General features: G+C 38.3%; 1 pseudogene across 46 annotated transcripts in view; it reads left to right on the top strand.

Annotated features, from left to right (window-relative positions):
* Positions 1–23856, top strand: part of LOC144313021 (DDB1- and CUL4-associated factor 13 pseudogene) — a 203703-nt pseudogene that overhangs the window by 51979 nt on the left and 127868 nt on the right. For 29 of the 46 annotated variants that reach the window (XR_013378777.1, XR_013378807.1, XR_013378823.1 and 26 more), the window contains one exon: positions 500–620. The exons of 10 other annotated variants lie outside the window; for them this stretch is intronic. The product of XR_013378777.1 is annotated as a DDB1- and CUL4-associated factor 13 pseudogene, transcript variant X17 (transcript). Of the gene's footprint in view, positions 1–499; positions 621–1329; positions 1515–16906; positions 17130–23856 lie in introns of those variants that run through there. 7 more of the 46 variants (XR_013378847.1, XR_013378706.1, XR_013378789.1 and 4 more) reach the window with 6 other exon arrangements.

Genomic DNA, 23856 nt, shown 5'->3' with positions numbered 1-23856 from the left:
TTTGAACTTGGTGGTGGGGACACAAATATGAACCAGTCATGGGTATTGCCTTCAAGGCTCTTGCAATCCAGTAGGAGACCTAAAATGTGTTTATGAATCACTTTAATAAAAAGCAGAAAGCCAAAGTGCCATAAGAGAGTGCAGGTGAATTATTATGTGAGTTCAGAAAGAGATGATTGCAAGTATGTTCAGGTGACAGCCAGTCTTCCCAACTTACTCTCTGGTCTCCTGCCATCAAGTCTATGCATTGTGTGATGGTGGGGCAACTCCTCTTCTGGTTGGTAATCTGCTCTCTGCTCAGTTGCCTGAGTTGTCAGAAAATATCTCCACCCACCTTCTGAGCCATGGAGGAGAAAGCTGAACTCAACTTTTGGGTATTGTAGACATTTTACCTAATTTGGCTATTTATTTAACACAAGCACTCTTCAGTTTGTCTTCATGGGACTACATTTTAATGATTCACTGTCCTAGTAAAGTGTCATGTTAATTTTATTTTCAGTGAATCCAGGAGCTGGCCTGCTGTTTCAACAAGGTAGCCATTTCTAAGCAATAAAAAACCCCAAAAACCCAGAAGACAAAAATACCCCTCCACAAACATAAAGAAATACTGTGGTATTATGGTAAGCATCTGCAGGTAAAATATATTTATCTAATGCTTTTGGAAATGTATATATCTGATATACTCAACTCTGCAAATTGAGTATAGAAAAGAAAACTCAGAGAAGTGTCAAATAATTGGTAGATATCTTAAAATAAATATGTTTCTCTTTGAATATGGAAATTACTGCCTGGGATAATTGACTATAATTTTAATAGGAGTCTTATATAATATTTGAAAAGTTCTTAAACTTATAACAATTTATTGCTGAACTCAGAAATTGAAAAACAAAGCCCACTGAAGGAATTCTGTGTTACTTGAGGCTTTGAGAGGCTCATACAAAGAAGAAATTGCATACTGTGTAACTTGGGGTGAACTGACACCCATCACCTTTGAGTTCCAGGACACTAAGAGAAACCAGAACTTGGAGATTTAATACCCTCTCCACCCTCATATATTCCTTCATGTCATTCTCCTCCTTGTCCTTCTTTTGGACTCCACCCCTAGACTGACAGCTTTCCAGTAGCTATCATTTGAAGGAATGCAAGCAAACCAGTTTGTAAAGTGAGCTGACGTTGCTGAGTATAACGTTGGTTCATCATGATGTTTATATTGTACATTTATGTTGGAAAACTGTTAAAATGAACAGAATCAACAGGCTGCAAAGCAGTGCAAGATAATTTGGTTTGGTTATCTTTGACCTTCTTTGTATGTCACATTTCATTATTTAGCTTCCTTGGTAAACAGAATCTACTCAACCATTCATGCATGTACATGGCAAGGAATGCATCTGCAGGCTGTTTGACAGCTCAGGGAAGGTGATAAAACAATGTCGTCAAACAGCTACACAAAAGGCCTATGGAGTACCAAGTGAACCATCAATAAGGATTAACATTGCCGTAAAATATAAAATCAAAATATTTCAATGTGAAAACAATAAAACCTTGAGTTCCTAGAATTCTGAGGACTTGATCACTTGGAATCCTAAACATTTTTTTTTTTAATTTTTATTTATTTTTTATTTACGATAGTCACAGAGAGAGAGAGAGAGAGGCAGAGACACAGGCAGAGGGAGAAGCAGGCTCCATGCACCGGGAGCCCGACGTGGGATTCGATCCCGGGTCTCCAGGATCGCGCCCTGGGCCACAGGCAGGCGCCAAACCGCTGCGCCACCCAGGGATCCCCTAAACATTTATTTAACAATGAAACTTCCAGAGACGAAAGGGACAACGCATTGATGACTTACATTTGGATTCTGATATTTATAAGCTCTGTGACGTTGGACAAGTCAATAAATCTCTTACTTTCCTGTCCTGGAAAAGGCCACCGATGGTACTTGCCCTACCTGTCTCTCAGGGTTGACACGAGGGCCAAAGAAGAGCATGGAAAGGTTTTGCATGCTCTAATCTGCTGTGCAAATAGTACTTGTTCTACCTGGCCTTCTGCTCAATAAGTGCCTAAAAAGGACATGCGCAAAAAAAAAAAAAAAAAAAAAAAAAAAAAAAGGACATGCGCTGTGATCCTTAACCACGTGAAGCTTGAAACCATTAAAAATCATGCTGATCTTAATAATCATGATGATAAATTAGACAGCTAGTTTAATATTATTAGAGAACAAGTAAACGATAATGGCAAAGGGAGTCATAACATAGTTTGGCTTCTCCAAACATCTGTAATCAGATCATAGATCAGAACATCATGCTGACATGCAGATATGAGATAAAAAAAAAAACAACTCAACAGCTGAGCAATGTTTCAACCTAAATCCAAGACTTCTAGTTGCTCTATAATCTTAATTTTATTTTCTTGTGATTAAAAAAAAGAAAAGACAATTAGATCTACTAGCCAACACATTTTTTTGAGCACCAAGCAATGTATATGTTGTTTTGCTAGCCCTTTGCCTAGATGGGTGCCAAGGTCAGGGTTAAAGGTCACTGAGGGGAGGCAGCAATAGCATAGTCGGGTTTTGGATAAAATATTGAAGCTGAAACTATGGATGGTTAAACAAGGGAGTCCTGACTGCTTCATTTTTCTAGTGGTTTGTTATTTTATGGTGAGAAATTTTTTTAAAAGATTTTATTTATTCATGAGAGACACAGAGAGAGGCAGAGACATAGGCAAACGGAGAAGCAGGCTCCACGCAGGGAGCCCGATGTGGGACTCGATCCAGGCGCTCTGGGATCACACCCTGAGCTGAAGGCAGATGCTCAACTGCAGAGCCACCCAGGCATCCCAAGAAATTTTTAAAATTTTAGAAACCTTGCATTTCCAGGACAGTATTGTTATGTGTTTATGAATATTCTTTTTGTTGCCATAACTTGTTTTCAAAAAAGATATTTTTTGGGGGGGAACAATTGTAGAAATTTCAGCTCAAATATTGCATTATGATTTTTTTAAAAATTTAAAATTTTTGTTGACATCCAGCATTTACTCTCTAATTGATGATAATATTCGGACATACATATCCAACTTTTTAAAAAGTCTCTAAATTGTGGAATCACTATGTGTTATACCTGATACTAATATAACACTGTATATGGACTATACTGGAATTAAAATTTTTTAAAAAAGAAAATCTTCTTAAAACTTCAAAAAAAAAGTTTCTAATTTTATCTACCCAGTGCTAACTTTGCCATGTTTTTCTACGAACGTGAATTTATTCGTTATGTGAATTCCACGTTACTAAAGAATTAATCATGGCAGCCCCCTCACCCTGCCTCACCAAAATGTTCCTCTGAAATTCAATAAGTGTTCTGCTACCATTTTCAAAGTCCTGATAGAATTTTAAACCATGAAAGTCCAGTTCTGTATTCATTAGCGCTCGCTCTGAGAAAATAAATGCAATATGGTCTGATTCTATTTCATGGATGCAACTTTGAATTTGTGCAGGTTTATTCCAAGGCTGAGTTGTATTATTGCAGTAAAATCACTCCTGATTTTTCACCGACAACTCAAATTCAGTGTTATTTTTCTCGAGAGGTTCATGGCAATCCCCCTCCCTCCTCAAATTGTGCTCCACTGGCCTGGGTGGTTGCAAATGGCACCTCTCTACAGGGACTCTTCGGCTTACTGCTCCAGCAATCAAGACTCTCTTCGCTAGTAATTCTAATAATCAACTGTTCCTTATATTCCAAATGACATGGCACATAAACACCTTTCATTGCCAGTTTTAGGTAAATCACTAAAATCAAGCACCAGGGACTCAGACAGGGAGTGGTGAGCAGGCAGTAAAATGGAAAAATACAAGGCGAACTTTAAGAGATTGAATCTGAAAGGGTCAGAGGCCCCCCTGCCAAATCACATTCGTGTTGAGAAGGTTTATTCCAGTTTTTCTTAGCTTCCAATCTGTCTCTTTCTGTGCCCTGGTTCCTTGTAGGTTTGTCAAGTTTTATCTCTGATCTTTCCTTTCTCTCACCTTCAAAACTTGCTTCTCCGAGGCTCCCATATGCCCTCTCTTACTTCGTTGGGAGGAGGGTGATTTCAGCGACTGAATTTCCTACAATGACAAGAACCCAGTTCTAATTTTTAAATTGTGATCATTTGTGTTCGATGTGACCAGGGTTATCCATAAGGTAGAGGGTCTCCTCTATGGCAGGTGGAAATTTTGATCCGAGTTTTGGCTCCAAACTACACGGTCTCAACACTCAGTGTCTTTGTCTATAAAGAGGGACTAGAAATAATCCACAGGGTTATTGGGAGGATTTAACATCCTCATGTACATGCGTCGTGCACTCTGAAGTGCTGAATCTCATCATATTTAACAGTTAAAAGGAGGGAGGCTTAGCAGTCGCAGGTGGCCTTTGCGCACAGTTCCCTGTGTTTTATTATTTACGTGAGAAAAAAAATGTAAAGGGATTTGCTGGAAACACCTTTTAAGTAGGACAGAACATACTGGTTCAAATGGAGCATTTCCCTGAGATGTGTCCCTGGGGCAGGCTGGTTTCTGCTGTTAAGAAAACATTGCCTTTGCCGGTTTCTCCTGTCACAGCTGGTCAAGATACAGAAAGACACTTCACTGTTTATCTCCCATTGATCTGGTTTCCTGAATACGCTTGTTCAGTTCCCACTTGCAGGCATTCACTTTAGAAGTTTAGAAGCAGTGCGTATACCCTGTTTGTCCCTTCTTGGATTTATACCTGCCCGCTAGTGACACCGTGTTCCTTCACCAGGTGTGCACTGGCTCCAACAATGGAGGCACGAGGCCAGCCCTGTGAGCACTTGACCTGCTTTAACTTGGCTCCTATGCCATCCTGTGCCACTGTTTACCCGCCTGCCAACGGCACCTCAAGTAATAATGTTGTCTTTGAATCTGCTGCTATTCCCTTTAATTTTTAAACAACAGCTGTATAAATTAAGGCATTTTCCTTCTTAGCTAAGCAAGTTTCTAATGTCTACGCTGTATCATTGTAGCTGATTATTAAATACACCCACTTGTATTCCACTTTTTGATGCACATCCATTATATTCAGGGGCAAAGCTTTCTAAGGAGTTGCTATATTGGGGCTATACTTTTATTTATTTATATTTTAGGCACTAGGTTCCCTCAAATGCCTTCTTGACTAAGGTTTTTTTTTTTTTTAAAGATTTTTTAAAAATTTATTTATGAGAGAGAGAGAGAGAGAGAGGCAGAGACACAGGCAGAGGGAGAAGCAGGCTCCATGCAGGGAGCCCGATGTGGGACTCAATCCCAGGTCTCTAGGATCACACCCTGGGCCGAAGGTGGCTCAAAACCGCTGAGCCACCAGGGCTGCCCTAAGGTTGTTTTTAAGTAGTGCTTTTGGTAATATTTCTGGAAACTGACTCCCTGGATTGGAATAGCAGCTACATTTCTTACTAGCTTTTTGATCCTTTAAAAATTACCTCTTCTCTCTATTTCAACAGTCTTATCTGTAAAAAGCAGATAAAAGTAATATCAAACTTGTGTTTGGCGGACAGATTAAATGAAAAAATCCTTGTAAAGTGCATATCAGAGTGCATGGTATGTAGTAAATAATTTGTTTGATTATTACAATTATTTAAGAAAGCTCAAGGCACAGAATATAGTAAACAGACCACCAAAGTCCATAGCAGATGTCCTGATTTGGATCTCAAAACTTTTGGAAGTCTAAACTTTTGTGCTTTTATGGGGAAGTGAGGCTAGAGATTTGGGATGCCAAAACATGTTCTGGCTACCATTAATTAAAACTATATTCAAAGCTTTTAAGGGTTAGTGGCAGGGGGATCTTGAGAAAGTTTATGATTTGTATTTGATTTATGAAATTAGTAAATTAATTTATCTAGTGAACATGGATTGAGGGTTGCTATGTGCCTGACCAGGCACTTTGGTTCAGACATAAAGAATATAAGATCCTGTTCTTCTTGAAAATGTCTTGCTTATCTTTGAGATGGACACTTTTCTGATTTCCTTCCTTCTTTCTTTCTCTGCTTTATCTTTATTAACCCATCAGGTAGTCTCAATTCTAAACACTGAATATTGAGGATACATTTATGATTCCCACATTTATATATTCCCCTAATCTTTTTTAAAGGTAAATTATTTTTTACAGCAGTTTTTATGTTCACAGTAAAATTAAAAGGAATGTACAGAGATTTCCCATATGCTCCCTGCCCCCCATATGCATCACCTCCCTCATTATCAATATCTCTCACCAGAGTGGTACATTTGTTATGATGGCTAAGCCTATACTGAGTCATTATAATCACCCCATAATCCATAGTTTACATTAGGAATCACTTTTTTTTTAAGATTTTATTTATTTATTCATGAGAGACAGAGAGAGAGAGAGAGAGAGAGAGAGGCAGAGACAAAGGCAGAGGGAGAAGCAGGTTCCACACAGGGAGCCCGACGTGGGACTCGATCTCAGGTCTCCAGGATCAGGCCCTGGGCTGAAGGCGGCGCTAAACCACTGAGCCACCGGGGCTGCCCAGGAATCACTCTTGATGTTGTGCATCCTATGGATTTGGGCCAACATATAATGACATACAGCCATCATTAGATAGCATACAGAGTATTTTCACTCCCCTAAAAATTCTCTATGCTTCATCTGTTCATTCCTCCTCCTTCTTCAAAGACTGGCAACTACTTATTTATTTTACTATTTTTATAGTTTTTCCTTTTCTAGAATGTCATATAATTGGAATCATATCATATATAGCCTTTTCAAATTGTCATCTTTCACTTAGTATTATGCATTTAAGGTTCCTTCATGTCTTTTAGTGGTTTGATAACTTATTTCTTTTCAGTGCTGAATAATATTCCACTGTTCGGATGTACCACAGTTTATTTATTTTTTTCTTTTTTTGTATATTGTTTTATTGGAGTAAGATTTGCCACATACAGTATAACACCCAGTGCTCATCCCATCAAGTGCCCACCTCCCCCTCCACTAACCCTTGTTCGTTTCCCAGAGTTAGGAGTCTCTCATGCTTTGTCACCTTCTCTGATATTTCCCACTCATTTTCTCTCCTTTCCCCTTTAATCCCTTTCACTATTTTTTATATTCCCCATATGAGCGAAACCATATAATGATTGTCCTTTTTTCCGATTGACCTACTTCACTCAGCATAATACCCTCCAGTTCCATCCATGTCGAAGCAAATGGTGGGTATTTGTCATTTCTAATGGCTGAGTAATATTCCATTGTATACATAGACCACATCTCCTTTATCCATTCATCTTTTGATGGACACCGAGGCTCCTTCCACAGTTTGGCTATTGTGCACATTGCTGCTATAAACATCGGGGTGCAGGTGTCCCGGCGTTTCATTGCATCTGTATCTTTGGGGTAAATCCCCAGCAGTGCAATTGCTGGGTCGTAGGGCAGGTCTATTTTTAACTCTTTGAGGAACCTCCACACAGTTTTCCAGAGTGGCTGCACCAGTTCACATTCTCACCAACAGTGCAAGAGGGTTCCCCTTTCTCCACATCCTCTCCAACATTTGTGGTTTCCTACCTTGTTAATTTTCCCCATTCTCACTGGTGTGAGGTGGTATCTCATTGTGGTTTTGATTTGTATTTCCCTGATGGCAAGTGATGCGGAGCATTTTCTCATGTGCGTGTTGGCCATGTCTATGTCTTCCTCTGTGAGATTTCTGTTCATGTCTTTTGCCCATTTCATGATTGGATTGTTTGTTTCTTTGGTGTTGAGTTTAATAAGTTCTTTATAGATCTTGGAAACTAGCCCTTTATCTGATACATCATTTGCAAATATCTTCTCCCATTCTGTAGGTTGTCTTTGAGTTTTGTTGACTGTATCCTTTGCTGTGCAAAAGCTTCTTATCTTGATGAAGTCCCAATAATTCATTTTTGCTTTTGTTTCTTTTGCCTTCGTGGATGTATCTTGCAAGAAGTTACTGTGGCTGAGTTCAAAAAGGGTGTTGCCTGTGTTCTCCTCTAGGATTTTGATGGAATCTTGTCTCACATTTAGATCTTTCATCCATTTTGAGTTTATCTTTGTGTATGGTGAAAGAGAGTGGTCTAGTTTCATTCTTCTGCATGTGGATGTCCAATTTTCCCAGCACCATTTATTGAAGAGACTGTCTTTCTTCCAGTGGATAGTCTTTCCTCCTTTATCAAATATTAGTTGACCATAAAGTTCAGGGTCCACTTCTGGATTCTCTATTCTGTTCCATTGATCTATGTGTCTGTTTTTGTGCCAGTACCACACTGTCTTGATGATCACAGCTTTGTAGTACAACCTGAAATCTGGCATTGTGATGCCCCCAACTATGGTTTTCTTTTTTAAAATTCCCCTGGCTATTTGTTTTTTTTTCTGATTCCATACAAAATAACTCTCTGAAGAAAGTCCATGGTATTTTGATAGGGATTGCATTAAACGTGTAAATTGCCCTGGGTAACATTGACATTTTCACACTATTAATTCTTCCAATCCATGAGCATGGAATATTTTTCCAATTCTTTGTGTCTTCTGCAGTTTCTTTCAGAAGTGTTCTGTAGTTTTTAGGGTATAGATCCTTTACCTCTCTGGTTAGGTTTATTCCTAGGTATCTTATGCTTTTGGGTGCAGTTGTAAATGGGATTGACTCCTTAATTTCTTTTTCTTCAGTCTCATTGTTAGTGTATAGAAATGCCACTGATTTCTGGGCATTGATTTTGTATCCTACCACACTGCCAAATTGCTGTATGCAATCTTGGGGTGGAGTCTTTTGGATTTTCTATGTAGAGTATCATGTCATCGTGAAGAGGGAGAGTTTGACTTCTTCTTTACCAATTTGAATGCCTTTAATGTCTTTTTGTTGTCTGATTGCTGAGGCTAGGACTTCCAGTACTATGTTGAATAGCAGTGGGGAGAGTGGACATCCCTGTCTTGTTCCTGATCTTAGGGGAAAGGCTCCCAGTGCTTCCCCAATGAGAATTATATTTGCTGTGGGTTTTTTGTAGATGGCTTTTAAGATGTTGAGGAATGTTCCCTCTATCCCTACACTCTGAAGAGTTTTGATCAGGAATGGATGCTGTGTTTTGTCAAATGCTTTCTCTGCATCTATTGAGAGGATCATATGGTTCTTGGTTTTTCTCTTGCTGATATGATGAATCACATTGTTTTAGGAGTGTTGAACCAGCCTTGTGTCCCAGGAATAAATCCTACTTGGTCATGGTGAATAATTTTCTTAATATACTGTTGGATCCTATTGGCTAATATCTTGTTAAGAATTTTTGCATCCATGTTCATCAGGGATATTGGTCTGTAATTCTCCTTTTTGGTGAGGTCTTTGTCTGGTTTTGGAATTAAGGTGATGCTGGCCTCATAGAATGAATTTGGGAGTACTCCATCTCTTTCTATCTTTCCAAACAGCTTTAGTAGAATAGGTATGGTTTCTTCTTTAAACGTTTGATAGAATTCCCCAGGGAAGCCATCTGGCCCTGGACTTTTGTGTCTTGGGAGGTTTTTGATGACTGCTTCAATTTCCTCCCTGGTTATTGGCCTGTTCAGGTTTTCTATTTCTTCCTGATCCAGTTTTGGTAATTTGTGGCTTTCCAGGAATGTGTCCATTTCTTCTAGATTGCCCAATTTATTGGCGTATAGCTGTTCATAATATGTTTTTAAAATCGTTTGTATTTCCTTGGTGTTGGTAGTGATCTCTCCTTTCTCATTCATGATTTTATTAATTTGAGTCTTCTCTCTCTTCTTTTTAATAAGGCTGGCTAATGGTTTATCTATCTTATTAATTCTTTCAAAGAACCAACTCCTGGTTTTGTTGATCTGTTCCACAGTTCTTCTGGTCTCGATTTCGTTGAGTTCTGCTCGAATCTTTATTAACTCTCTTCTTCTGCTGGGTTTAGGATCTATTTGCTGTTTTTTTTTTCTCTAGCTCCTTTAGGTGGAAGCTTTTGTATTTGAGTTCTTTCCAGTTTTTGGATGGATGCTTGTATTGCGATGTATTTCCCCCTCAGGACTGCTTTTGCTGTATCCCAAAGATTTTGAACGGTTGTATCTTCATTCTCATTAGTTTCCATGAATCTTTTTAATTCTTATGTAATTTCCTGGTTGACCCTTTCATCTTTTAGCAAGATGGTCCTTAACCTCCAACTGTTTGAAGTCCTTCCAAACTTCTTGTTGTGATTTAGTTCTAATTTCAAGGCATTATGGTCTGAGAATATGCAGGGGATGATCCCAATCTTTTGGTATCGGTTAAGACCTGATTTGTGACCCAGTATGTGGTCTATTCTGGAGAAAGTTCCATGTGCACTTGCGAAGAATGTGTATTCAGTTGAGTTTGGATGTAAAGTTCTGTAGATATCTTGTACCACAGTTTATTTATCCATTCACCTACTAAAGGACATCTTGGTTGCTTTAAAATTTGGCCATTACTAATCTAGCTGCTGAAACTATGTGAAGGTTTTTGTGTAGATATAAAGTTCCAACTCTTTTTGATAAATATCAAGGAGCACAAGTGCTGGATTGCATAGAGTACATTTAGTTTTGTAAGAAACCATCGGACTGTTTTCCAAGGTGGCTGTACTATTTTGCATTTCCCCATAATCTTCAGACATCTCCCTGCATGATATTATATTATCCATTTACTTATGTGGCTTGGGATTGTGTCCTCAATCACCTAAAATGTAGGTGTGGTGAAAGCAGAGGTTGTCTGGTTCACCTCTGCATGCTGCGTAGGATAACCCATGTGCCTTGTGAATGAATGCTCACTAAATGTTGTCTTATTGAAGACTTCCTTCACCCAGAGCTTTGCAGTTTAGAGTCTGATACTACACCATCACCATTTCTGTTTGTGCTCCTCATTCCCTGGCTACCTCTGTTTCTTGATCTGGAACTGTCATCTCTAATGCTTTTCTCGTTTGATCTGTGAAGGAGAACATATGTGTAGTCGATGCTATGAGGCAGTGGCTTTCTGGAGATTTTTTTGACCTGTGGGTGGGTCAGAGACTTGGGTCTGTGGAATCCTCTTAGGAAGCCGTGCTTACTCAGAAGGTTTTATCTTCTGATTTACAAAATCATTTGCAGTCAGAAATGAAGTCTCCATGCTGGGCCATCTGGTCTCAGTGCTGGGTTGTGAAGTATACACTTCCAGATGGATGCTCTTCGCATGGATGCCGGCCCTGAGAGCACACACTGTGGGGGGGAGGGGGTTCAGGGCATGGGAGGTGGACTATGATGGATTTCTCTTATACCCAGAACCTTTCTGTCCCCCAGGCAGCTCTTCCATTTTGATTTTGTTCTGATTTCTTTTTGTTTTCCCATCATTTTTCTCCTTCTGAATGCTTTTAAGTAATTTTTATTTGGAATTTCATTAAGTAAAACCTTCCATTCCAATTTTTATTCCCTCAAGTTTTCCTGGCTCATGGAAGAGACAGACTTTCAGGGGACAGGAAGTGAGAAATGAACATTTGGGGGAAAAGTAACAGTGAGCCTCCTACGATAAAATCTTCATTTCCTCTGGTTTTAACCTTCTATTTGATGTAAAAATAGTTTTTAGGTCTCATGTCCCTACAGTGATATTAATTACTAACATTTACATGTATTTATTATGTGCTAGTCACTGCTAAGTGTCTTCCATATATTATCTCGGTTAATTCTCCGTAATCTCATGAAACAGATTTGATTATTATTCCCATCTTAAATATGGGGAAACTACAGAGGTACTAAACAATTTCGTGACTTCCCTTATCTAACCAGTAAGTGGGTTTGCTGGGACCTGAATTCAGATGGCCTGCTTCCACATCTGTGTTCCCAACGGCTAAGCTGTGCCATGATTTCTATAGAGCCAACATTTCTATGGTGAAACGTTGGTGTCATATGAACTTTTCTGATCTTCTCAAATGTAAGCACATATCTTATGTGAAACTTTGTTAAAAAGTCTTTGAAGGAAGCTCCCCCACTTCCTGTTAAATTCACACAAAATTCCTTAACCTGATATTTGAAGCATTGCCTCCAAAAGCCATTTGATGTTCCTTATTATTTTTCCATTATTTTTTTCTGTCAATGCTGTCTCCTTTATTTTGAAAAAGTAACCAGAGTTTTAAAAAGTGCAATGCATTGGAAACATAATTTAAAAATTCCATATTTAATTAACCGATTTTATTTTCCAGATGTGATGTGGGTTGTGATGATCAAAATTACAGGTATTATTTGAAGATATATTTGATGCAAAATACTCTTTATATGGAAGCTATTCAATATATCATTTCTAAAAAAGAATTTGTATTCACTTCATTTAATGCTGCTATTAATGAATTTATCAAGCACCTGTTCTATGATGATCATTGTGCTTAGAATTCTAGGTACATTCAATAATCTATGACATGGTCCAAGCTATACAGAGGCTTAAAGTCTTAGACACAGAAATATTCATAAGAATTACAAATTGCAAATCTGTTTTTAGAAATTGCAAAGCAATAAAACTACAAAAATATGAAGCAAAGATGCTATTTATATTCTCAATTTTTTTTCTAAAAAGGTTTGAAATAACCTAGAGTCCAAAATACTATTTTTCACATCTCCTTCTATATATTTCATTCATTTGGTCATTCATTTATTCAATATTTACTGAACAAATATATATACAGGGTGATCATAAATTTTTTTTTATAGCTGAAGTATAGTTGACATGCAGTGTCATATTAGTTTCAGGTGTACTACATAGTGATCTGATAATTATATACATTACACAGTGTTTACCATGATAAGTGTAGTTACCATCTGTCACTATCAATAACTTTGTCATACAAAGTTATTATAATATTATGGACTATATTCCCTATGCTGTACTTTTCATCCCTGTGGCTTCTTTGTTTTATACTGGAAGTTTGAACCTCTTAGATGCTTTCACCTGTTTTGCCCATTCCCCCACCTCCTTCCTCTTGGTACCCCCCAATTATTTGTCTGTATTTGTGAGTCTATTTCTTCTATTTTGTTGCTGTTGTTGCTTGTTATTTGTTTTGTTTTTGAGATTCCTCATATAAGTGAAATCATATGGTACTTGTCATTGTGACTTATTTCACTTAGTGTAATACTCTCTAGGTCCATTCATGTTGTTGCAAAATTGATTTCTTTTTTTTAATGACTCAATGATGTTCCTGTGTGTGTGTGTGTGTGTGTGTGTGTGTGTATGTACTGTAACTTCTTATCCATTCATCTATCTATCAATGGACATTTAGGTTATTTCCATATGTTGGCTATTGTAAATTGAATTGCAATAAATGGGTGCATATACCTTTTTGAATTAGCATTTTTGATTTTTAGGGGTAAATATCCAGCAGTGGAATTATTGGATCATGTAGCATTTATATTTTTAATTTTTTGAGGAACCTCTATGCTGCTTTCCAGAGTGGCTACCCCAGGTTACAGTCCCACCAACAGTGCATGAGGGTTCCCTTTTTCCCCACATCCTCACTAACAATTGTTATTTCTTGTCTTTTTGATATTAGTCATTCTGAGTGGTGTAAAGTGATATCATTGTGATTTTGATTTGCTTTTCCCTAGTGATTAGTGGGTAGTGAGCATCTTTTCATGTATCTGTTGGCTATCTGTAGGTCTTCTTTGGAAAAGCATCTATGCAGGTCCTATGCCCATTTTTAAATTGGATTATTAGTTTTTTGGATATTATATGAGTTCTTTACATATTTTGAATATTAAATTCTTATTGGATATATCATTTTCAAATGTCTTCTCTCATTCAGTAAGTTGCCTTTTCATTTTGTTGATGGTTTCCTTTGCTAGGCAAAAACTTTATAGTTCCATGTAGGCCCAATTGTTTATTTTTGTTTTTGTTTCCCTTGCCTAAGGAGACATATCCAGAAAAATGTTGCTAAGGCTGATGTCCAAGAGATTATGCCCATATTTCTTTTAGGAGTTTCATGGTTTTAGGTTTCATTTTTAAAAAATTTTTTTGAGACTTTATTTATTCATGAGAGACACACAGAGAGAGAGGCAGAGACAGAGGCAGAGGGAGATGCAGGCTCCCTGCGGGGAACCCAATGTGGGACTCATCCGGATACTCCAGGTTCATGCCCTGAGCCAAAGCAGACACTCAACCGCTGAGCCACCCAGGCATCCCAGAGTTTCATGGTTTTAGGTTTTATATTTAGGGTTTTAAATCTATTTGGAGTTTATATTTGTGTATGGTATTGGCCACAAATTCACTTAAGGAATACCGAGATTCCAAAGAATAGGATTTGATGAACATTTTAACCGATAATAAAGGTCATTAAGTATCAGACAAGATCATAGCTTCTACTACTCTAAAATACTTTAGGCAGATATTATAAAGTTTTTTTAAATCAAGCAGTAGACACATAGAGAGCACCTCCTATTTTAGAATCAAAGTCAGTCTATGGGAATTTAAAAAACTCAAGATACTTTTCTTGAACTCAAGGAAGGGGGAAAAGGGACAATTCACAGTTGATGACAATGCAATGCTGAGTGCTAAAAACAGAAGGAAGCAACAAGTACTTTGGGAAATGGAAGAACATAGCAAAAACCGCCTGGGAGAGGTCAGCAAAGGCTTCTAGGAAGATGAAATCTTCAAGAGGAGGAGGATTAGGAATAGAGAGAGGATAGAGGGTTGAGGTAAAATGTGGTGTATTTAGGTTTAGGTTCATCCTAATTGAGGGGAGGGAAGCAGGCAGAGACAGAGGACATAGTTTGAGTGTTTTGGGAAATTCTTTCTTTTTTTTTTTTTTTAAAGATTTTTAATGTGTTCCTATGAGAGAGAGAGAGACAGAGAGAGCATGAGCAAGTTGAGAGGCAGAGGGAGAAGCAGACTCTTCACGGAGCTGGGGCTTGATCCTAGGACCCTGGGATTATGACCTGAGCCAGAGGCAGATGCTTCACCCACTGAGCCACCCAGGCACCCCGGGAAATTATTTCTTTAAATTGAGTTCCTCATTCGAACCACAAAAAATGAAAATTACTTGAGTAATTTGAGTTCCTATTTTCTTGGTTCTCTCCCAGATGGTATATAACTGGTACTCTGGATACTGAGGAGGAAAGTGAACCCACTCATTAGGTACCCTAGAATGCCCTAAGGTATTAGGGCCTCGGTCTCTGAGGGGCTCCAGGTAAGAAAGGCCTGAGGATGACTAACGAGAATAAAAGTGATGGTTGAACCTGACTCTTTGGTATACAATTTTTGAATTAAAATTACTTTAACTTTTGATTTTGTTCTTACTTCCTCTAGTATTTATAGACTTGAGGCTATTGCTCTTTTGAGTTGCCATCTCTCTTTCTTTTCCATCCTTCCTGCCTTCCTTCTTATTCTTTTGAAGTATTCCTCATATAATTGGCCAATTAGGTCCTTCTCCCCCTGCGTGGGCCTAGAGCTTTTGTTCAAGGCTTTAAGCCTTAGTATAAATCCTATAATGTTGTGCTCCTTCACATCCTCTGCATTAGATTTTAAGCACAATGTTCACAGCCAGAATCAAAGTCATGGTCTCTGCTTGGTAAAGATGAAGTAAAAATTGGCCCCAGAGACATGATATTTAGACTAATTTGAGAAAGGACTCTTTTAAAAGTGACTGATTTTCCAGAGTAAATTTCTATAGTTATTTTCCTTGACAGTGGCCTTTACAGTGAAGGAAGCTTTTTCTTTCTTTCTTTCTTTCTTTCTTTCTTTCTTTCTTTCTTTCTTTCTTTCTTTCTTTCTCTCTCTCTCTCTCTCTCTTTCTTTCTTTTCTTCTTTTTCTTTCTTCTCTCTCTCTCTCTCTCTCTCTTTCTTTTCATAAAGGTTAATGTCTTAGAATGTCCTCCAATGTGCTTTGTGTCTCTTATACATATTTGCAGTTCTGGTTCACTTCCTACATTGCTGGGTAGGGAGGTAATCAGCATCTTTTGTAAATGATAAGTAACTCCTGAGAGCAGGTAAGATTCCATTTCTGCCCTTTGACTTTGCCAGTGTGCTTTCTGCCAGACAGGACACTGTCTTCCATTTAGAAAGCTTCTGACTCTGTTTCACAGGCCTTCTGTCATGGATTAGGAATAAGTGGGGCTAAGTTCACAAGGGATGGCCCACGAGTTGGCATCTGCTCCTCACGATTCTGCGCACGATTCTGCGCACAGGCCAAGAAAGGCAACCCTTGCAACTTCCTTTCAGTTTGCACTACACTGCTATAAAGAGAAAAGCTCCACTACAGAGATGCTTGTTGCTTCATCTGAGCCCTGAAAATAAATTCTGCTCAGTGCACAGCATTATCTAGGGAACTAGAGCCCACTGATTTAGGTTAGAGATACTAGATTTCAGGGGTGCCTGGGTGACTCAATTGATTAAGCATCTGACTCTTGATCTCAGATCAGATCTCAATCTCAGGGTTAAGAGTTCAATCCCTGCATTGGAGCCTACATTAAAAAAAAAAATAAGATACTAAAGTTCACACTGTGGAGATACAGTTGATGTGGTCATCCAAAGAAGATGGTCAATTCAATTGGATAGCGCCTAAATTCAGAACAACTATGGCTTATTTTTCATGACTGTGTTGTATGGAACAGACCACAGTTCCTCTGATATCATTCATGTGCCTATGCTTTGATGAAACAACCCCCACCCCCCCAACCACCTACACACACAAACCACCTTTCTCAGTTGAATCACTGCGGTTGGAGTGGTGAGCACAAAATCGTTACCCCTTAATGATAGAGAAACAAACTCACATCATCTACTGGTATGTTATTACTATACTGATATGAAAAGAGCAAGTTTTATAGGCCACAACACTGACCCATCTTCAAAATTCTGCTTTTGTGCATAACTGGTCTATTTTTACAAGCTCATTGTAGGAAGATGATGGCTCGCTTGATGTAAAATGAAATCCCCATCCCTTTGTTTTTATCTTGACAGCTTCTGGTGCCACCATTGCTTTTGGTAAATCTCATTATGTGATCTGAGCATCTAAATGAAAGATTCTTTTCTGCCAGTATACTGAATAAACACTACTCCTGCTTCTGGAATCCTTATGAGCGCCTCTGTGCATCAAACAGCTGCATCAGCTTTATCGGAAATGAGTTTGTTCCTGGGCTGCTATTTCTCAGTGAAGGGCATGTTTAGCATGGCAAGGCTAACTATGAAATCATTTTGATAAGCAATACAAAAATCTTCCTTACAGCACATCTTCCCAAGGTCTCTTTCCTTTATAAAGCAAATAAGTTAGATCCTGATTTTCCAAATATTTACAGTAGTAAATTATATGCTTTTTACTGCTTGAAATTTCACACTGCACAATTCTCCTGCCATTATTGGGATCAAACTGCATTTTCCCATTTCAATTGCACTCTTTCAAGTCATCAGGAGTTCCATACAGAAATTAAAATGAGAATCAAGGCTCTTGCTGTTAAGTAATTCTTTTGTGATCCTACCTGATAGTTAGATATGGAGTAAATTCTAAATGAAAGGCTACATTCAAACATTTTGCTGAAATGAATAATGCCATTATTTTTAGTTATTAACACATAAAATTTTCACAATATGTTTTCCTTTCATGCATTGGCTTAAAAATGTTGAAATGATAGCCTACATACAGGTAAATTATTGTGATTTTACTTATAACAATTGGGAGCTGTATATTTTTGTTCCTATGATTTAAAAGAATATATACAGTTCTACGGTTCCATCAAAAGTCCATTACTTTCACATTTATAACTTACTACACTTGTGAGATTCCAGCTGGCATTTGTAAGCAGCAAGGATCTTGTACTTAAAAGCACTGAATCATTTTTATTCACAAAAGAACTCTATTAAAGGGTGTAATAGGATTTTGGAAATTAAGAAAAAGAATGCTCAGGCCATTGACTTAAAATGGTTCACACAACAGATCACATGAGATGAGGCATGTTTGAGTCTTTTCAGTCCCTAGTTAGTATTTCTTCTACCAGATTTCAAGGAGACCAAGTGGTTGGTATGAGACATACAGGAGACACAGGGAAATTCTGCAAGGATAATAGCTCTTCTGCCCTGAAGGGCGCTGCTGTTCCCAAGGCTGCATTACTACAGGGCCATGGCCACTTCAGTAGCACCTGTCTGGTACAAAGCTCTGTCTTGAGCAGGCACAGAGGCTCCCAGCCAGCTGGCTTCCATGCAACCAGTCTTCCCACTGGCCTGTGGCCTCAAACTCATCACCAGACAATTTTTATTTTTTAGTCTGAGTGTACAAATCTGTGTCTTAAGCATATCAGAACCTTGACCTCTCAGAACTTTGACCTCATGATTTTTCATTAAGGTCATTTACCACTTTCACATTTGAGGGTCATGTTTGAGGGCCACTGAAAAAAAAAGGAAACCATTAATCTGGTTGAAGTATACAATTTTGTACATCCCCCCTCTATTTTCTTTCTCCTTCACTCTTATTTTTAGCATGTACATGGGGCTGGGGTTTCAAGGAGTTCTCACTGGCATGCTTGTTCGGGAAGCTCTGGCTGGCCTGTGGACCACCATGGAACTGAAATGAGTGTGAGGTCATATCACAGCCCTGAGCAGGCATTAATCATTCACTCTGAGCTTAGGTAGGGCAAGTCTTGGTTTGTCATTCCTTTTTCTGTTATTTGGGGCAATATATCTTACCTACTTATTTCTCAGTGCTTTTTAGAAAATAATACAGGATAATTCATAGGAGCAAGGTTTTTACAGCCATACTCAAATGGAATTTGACATCACTTCTAGTATTATTATTGTAATGGAGGCCATAAAATGCACAGCTGGCTAAGCAATTTTATATTCAAAAACTAATTGTGTGAGAAAAGAAATCTGTCCTGTTTCTCTCCCCTTCCTTCCATATATTTCTTCTCAGAGCTAAGAAGCCATGAGTGTGTAAATCTTTTTTTGGATTTGTTTTAGGAGAAAGGGTCCAAAAAATTAGGATTGAGGTCAGCATGTAAACAGTGCAAAATTTTCTATACCCATAGAAAATAGTAAGTACCAGTTTATTTATCAGTAATATACCACTTCCTCAATACTTACTATCATATGCTATACTATAGCCCTTCTCTGCATTGTCTTTTAATTCTTATAAGATCCCTGTGATAGTAGATGACGTTATTATCCTCATTTATACTATTGTTTCAAAACTAAATTTATTTATTTATTTATTTATTTATTTATTTATTTATTAAAATTTATTTTAGATAGAGTGTATGCATGCTAGTTGGGGGAAAAGCAGGAGAGAGAATCCTCAAGCAGATGCCCAGCTGAGTGTGGAGCCTGATGCAGGGCTTGATCTCACAATCCATGAGATCATTTCCTGAGACAAAACCAAGAGTTACACTTAACCCCCTGAGCCATCCAGGTGCCCCTTATTATACTCATTTTAGAAAGGATGATATGAAGCTCAAAAGGGGTTAGTTAACTGGCTTAGTATTTCAGGACTCCTAGTTATCTCAGAAAGAAAGCCTGCATTGTGTGGGAAGTTGCATTTTACAATATATTCTCTTTTCTTAAATTTTTTTTTTTTTTTTTGGAAATTATGTGTAAGTAAACTAGAGCATCGATCAATATTAGTCTAGAAGGATCTGAAATTAGACAACAGCATTTGGTTAGTGGATAATCAAACACAGCTGTTGGAGGTGTGATGTCAGAAACACAGAAGCATCCAGGAAAGCTTGAGTAATTAGTCAATAATGATTGAGACACCAGGCATTTCCTGAGGGAGTATTAACCAGCTGGGAGGAGTTGACAGACCAAAGCACGCTACAGGTCATTAACTACAACAGTCATTATTCCTAGGAAATGTGTTATTTTGAAGTTGATACTCCGGCTTGGATATATGCATTTAACACAAACTGCTTGATTCTTCTTGAACTGGATGGACTGAAGGGGCTTTGGTAAGGGCAGTCTCTGAGAGGAACTGAGCAAACTATGAGAGCCAACTATGTATGTGTGAAAAGGAAGGCATATTTAAATACTTTAGACTCTATTTTTTTGGTCATTGAAACTGGAAGTTATCATTCCTTTCCCCACCAGTGCAAAAGAAAGCATGATATCCTACCAATAAGGACAAACAAGCTCGTGTTTACCTGCAGAACTCAGCGAAGCCATGGACCTGGGTGCTGAATACTGAGCTAAGAAAAAGGTCAAAGATAAGGTGGAGTCACAAAGTGGGAAAGAAAGGCAGCCCGGGTGGCGCAGCAGTTTAGCACTGCCTTAAGCTCAGGGCGTGATCCTGGAGACCCAGGATTGAGTCCCATGTTGGGCTCCCTGCATGGGGCCTGCTTCTCCTTTTGCCTGTGTCTCTGCCTCTCTCTCTCTCTCTATGTGTGTGTGTCTCTCATGAATAAGTAAATAAAATCTCTAAAAAAAAAAAAAAAAAAGTGGGAAAGAAGGGGGAAGGAAAACAGAGTTCCAGAGAAAGTCAGCAGAAAAAATTGGTAAAATGGAGGACCTACAAGAGAAGGTAGAAAGTACAGAGAATTCTGGTCACTTGATCATACCCTTTTCTCTTGTTGTATTAGCCACTGCAAAATTTCTACCTTCTCTAGCTGTTTCACATTTCTTTCAGAATCTCTCATCACTCCCACCACTCTTCATTAACCCTAACCCACTTCCCATCACTTGGATCTTCCCCAGAAAATTTCCATTCCTGGTGGATGCCAAGATTTGAGCACCCCATGTAGGCTGATGCCTTAGAGCCTTTCAAACTAGTGCTGTTAAGATAGTGGGTAAAGAGGAAGGAGGGGCAGGTGCCAGCTCAGCCCTTCTTCTGTTATTCCACGGATTTCCACTCTGGCCCCAGACTCGCACATCCCACTAGACAAAGCAGCAGCCCCGCAGGCCAGCAGAGCCTCACTTCTTGGAAAGCAGTTTAGCCACCTTCTGTTGTTAACACTTGAGCTCAAGCCTTGCCGGCTAAGAGGAGGATGTCTTACTTTGCCTAGCCTCAAGAAGCAATCAAATTTGCCTCCTTCACATGTAATATTGCAGTCTCTCTTTGAGAGAAGTTCAGATAAAAATAATTTTTTTCCAGTGACATTTTAATGCCTCATAGAGATGGGTCCTTTGGGAAGCTTTAAACTGGCTTTCTCGGTAATTTTATTAACCAGAAGGGAACTCCCCCATCTTCTATTATCTCTTTCCTCTCTCTGCTCTACTCCCACCCCATGTCTCTCTCATACATACATATATACATATATACATATGAGCTGAATTCCTTAAAATTGATTCTGATTTCTCATCTGTGCTCTTGATTTTTAACCTTTTATCCTGTGCTCTTTTTCTATATCCTTTAGGAATATTTTTGATTGATTATAAGCTCTATTTCTATAAACATTAAGTATAAGTATTCCTACTTTACAAAATTGAAAACTATGTTTTTCTTTTGATCTTGTGCCCTCCTGTCTCCTTATAAACCCACAATTTTGATAATGTTTGATATATAATAATTTATATTGATTATTAAATATTTGATGTGTATCAAACATTTTAGCATTTATTATTTTATGAACATCTCAAAATAGTCATATGTAATTAATGTAGTGCCCATTTTAAAGATGAGGAAACTGCCATCTAGAAAAGTTAAGTAAATTAGATCACACAGAAAATAAGGAGCTGATCCAGGATTTAACACCACAACTGTCTGAATCTATAGCTTTTAATAATTATAGAATAGTTCTCTGATGAGCCTATACTTGTTTTCTGCACTTCCCTAATTCCCAGACCCTCAGAGGAGAGTAGTGATATTATGGTGATACTGTAATGGCCAATACAATAATAATTCTCAATCTTTCTTGGTCTTGATTTTTCTACAGCACTTGGCACCATGAAACATACTCTTTTTTGATCATTTTTTTTACATCATTTTGTCCTGGTTATTTCTTATTCTCATCACTTCTTAGTCTTCTTCATTGGCAGCTTTAATTCTTTTGCCCCACGTAGGTTGTTAGTGTTTCTTGGATTCCAATCTTGACCATAATGATTGTGTCTACACTCATAGTGCCAAATCAGTCATTCAAAACTCTAACTTCAATGTAGACCTTTCACCTCTATTTAAGTATATTGTATCTAGCTGCTTACAATATATTTACACATGGATGCTTTACACAGAAACTACAAATGCAATGGCTAGTATCTTCTTCCCAGAATTGCTTTACTGTGAATGCAAATAGCACCATTCATACTCTTACTACATTCCTCAGCTTTGTTGGCTTCCTAGACTCCTTCTTGGTACCCATAACTAATAAATATGCTACATATCTGCTATAGACTGAGCATTGTGTCCCCCAAATTAGCATGTTAAAGCTCTAATCCCTTATGCAATGGTATTGTGGGGTAATTAAGTTTAGATGAGGCCATGAGGGCAAAGCCCCCAGGATGGGATTTGTGCCCTTATAAAGTGATGAAGGGATCAGAGCTTTCTTTTTCCACCATATTGAGGTAGCAGTGAGAAGACAGCTGTCTGTGAACTAGGAGGAGGTCCCTTACCAAGAACCCAGCCATGCTGGTACCCTAATCTTGGACTTCCATTCTCTAGGACTGTGAGAAATAAATACTTATTGTTTAAGCCATCTAGTCTATGATATTTTAAGACAAACTTACACAAAACCTTCCTATTTTTCCCCACTACACCATCAGCTGTGCTTTTTTTTCAAACCTTTGTTATCATTTCCTTGAACCAATTGGCCTTCTTCCTGAATCCTGTCTTTATCTCACCTTTATCCCTACAACCTATCAAAACTCATCCCTGAAATAGTTATTAGAGTTAATTTTCTGAAATAAATATCTGATCATGTCATGGTAGGCAAAAGAAATAGCATATTGAAAGTTGTGGGTATATTAAAAGCAAAACATGTTTTTGGGTAACTTTAAGTAGTTTGCTTTGCCTGGACATTGGGTTCTACAGATGAAGCCAGAAATTCACTGGGACACAAATCAAGGAAGTCTCAGATGCTAATCTCCAGATTAGGGATCAGCAAACTGTTCTTGTGTGTGTCTTTGCAGTCACATGTTATCTAGCATATATAGCACATATTCTTATTATGTTTCTCCATCCTTTAAAATGTGAAAAACATTCTAAGCTTGTAGGTCACACAAACAGAGGCAATGGGGTACATTTTACATCCCAGGGCTTGGATGGATTTTAAAGAAAACTATTATCAAGCAGGTTTTCTCATTTTAAGGGGAAGAGGGAGATATGATCTCCTGCTCCTCCCTAAATCTCTTTACATTTATGTCCCTCATCCTAGTGTGCCTCCTCATATTCTGATGCTGTAAAACTGAAAACTACATTTAAGACTCCTTTGTACCCAAAGGTCTCAGTGTGATTTAGGTTTGGCTTGTTAGGTACACCCACATGAAATGTGAAGGGAGAAAGTAAATCTGAGATTGCCTTTCAGTTGTTTCTTTCTTTCTTTCTTTCTTTTCTTTTTTTTTTTTTTTCTGTCAAGCATAGTCATGGAGGCAGTGGATATTTCTGTGACTGTGACCTGTCATTGGGTTTGTGTTAATGGAGAAGCAGGCCTTTGAGTATGAGGCATCTATCGTGTGTGGCAGGCTCTGGAGTGAACAATCCTGGTGGTAATTCCCTAATTTCTGGACAGTAGTGAAGACTGAATGTTTTGGAGTTAACTTTTGCTGAGGTACCCCAGTTTTTTTACTGTGGCAGAGGTAGCAAATGTCCTTATAGCCTAGTGCTACTTGGGGATTCTGGGAGTCATTCTCAGAGGCAATGTGTAGAGCCTGCTCCTCTATCCTCCCACTGATTTTGTAAAAAGAAACTTGATAATTCCTTTATGCTTAAAATATCTAGAGTGGTTTTTCTTATCTTTCAAATGATTCCTGACTGTGTCTTACTATCATATTTTTCATTT

This window comes from Canis aureus, chromosome 1 (genome assembly GCF_053574225.1).
Source record: "Canis aureus isolate CA01 chromosome 1, VMU_Caureus_v.1.0, whole genome shotgun sequence".
Lineage (NCBI taxonomy): Eukaryota > Metazoa > Chordata > Mammalia > Carnivora > Canidae > Canis > Canis aureus.
The sequence above is the reverse complement of the archived record's forward strand: the minus strand, read 5'-3'. Positions and strand labels throughout refer to the sequence as shown.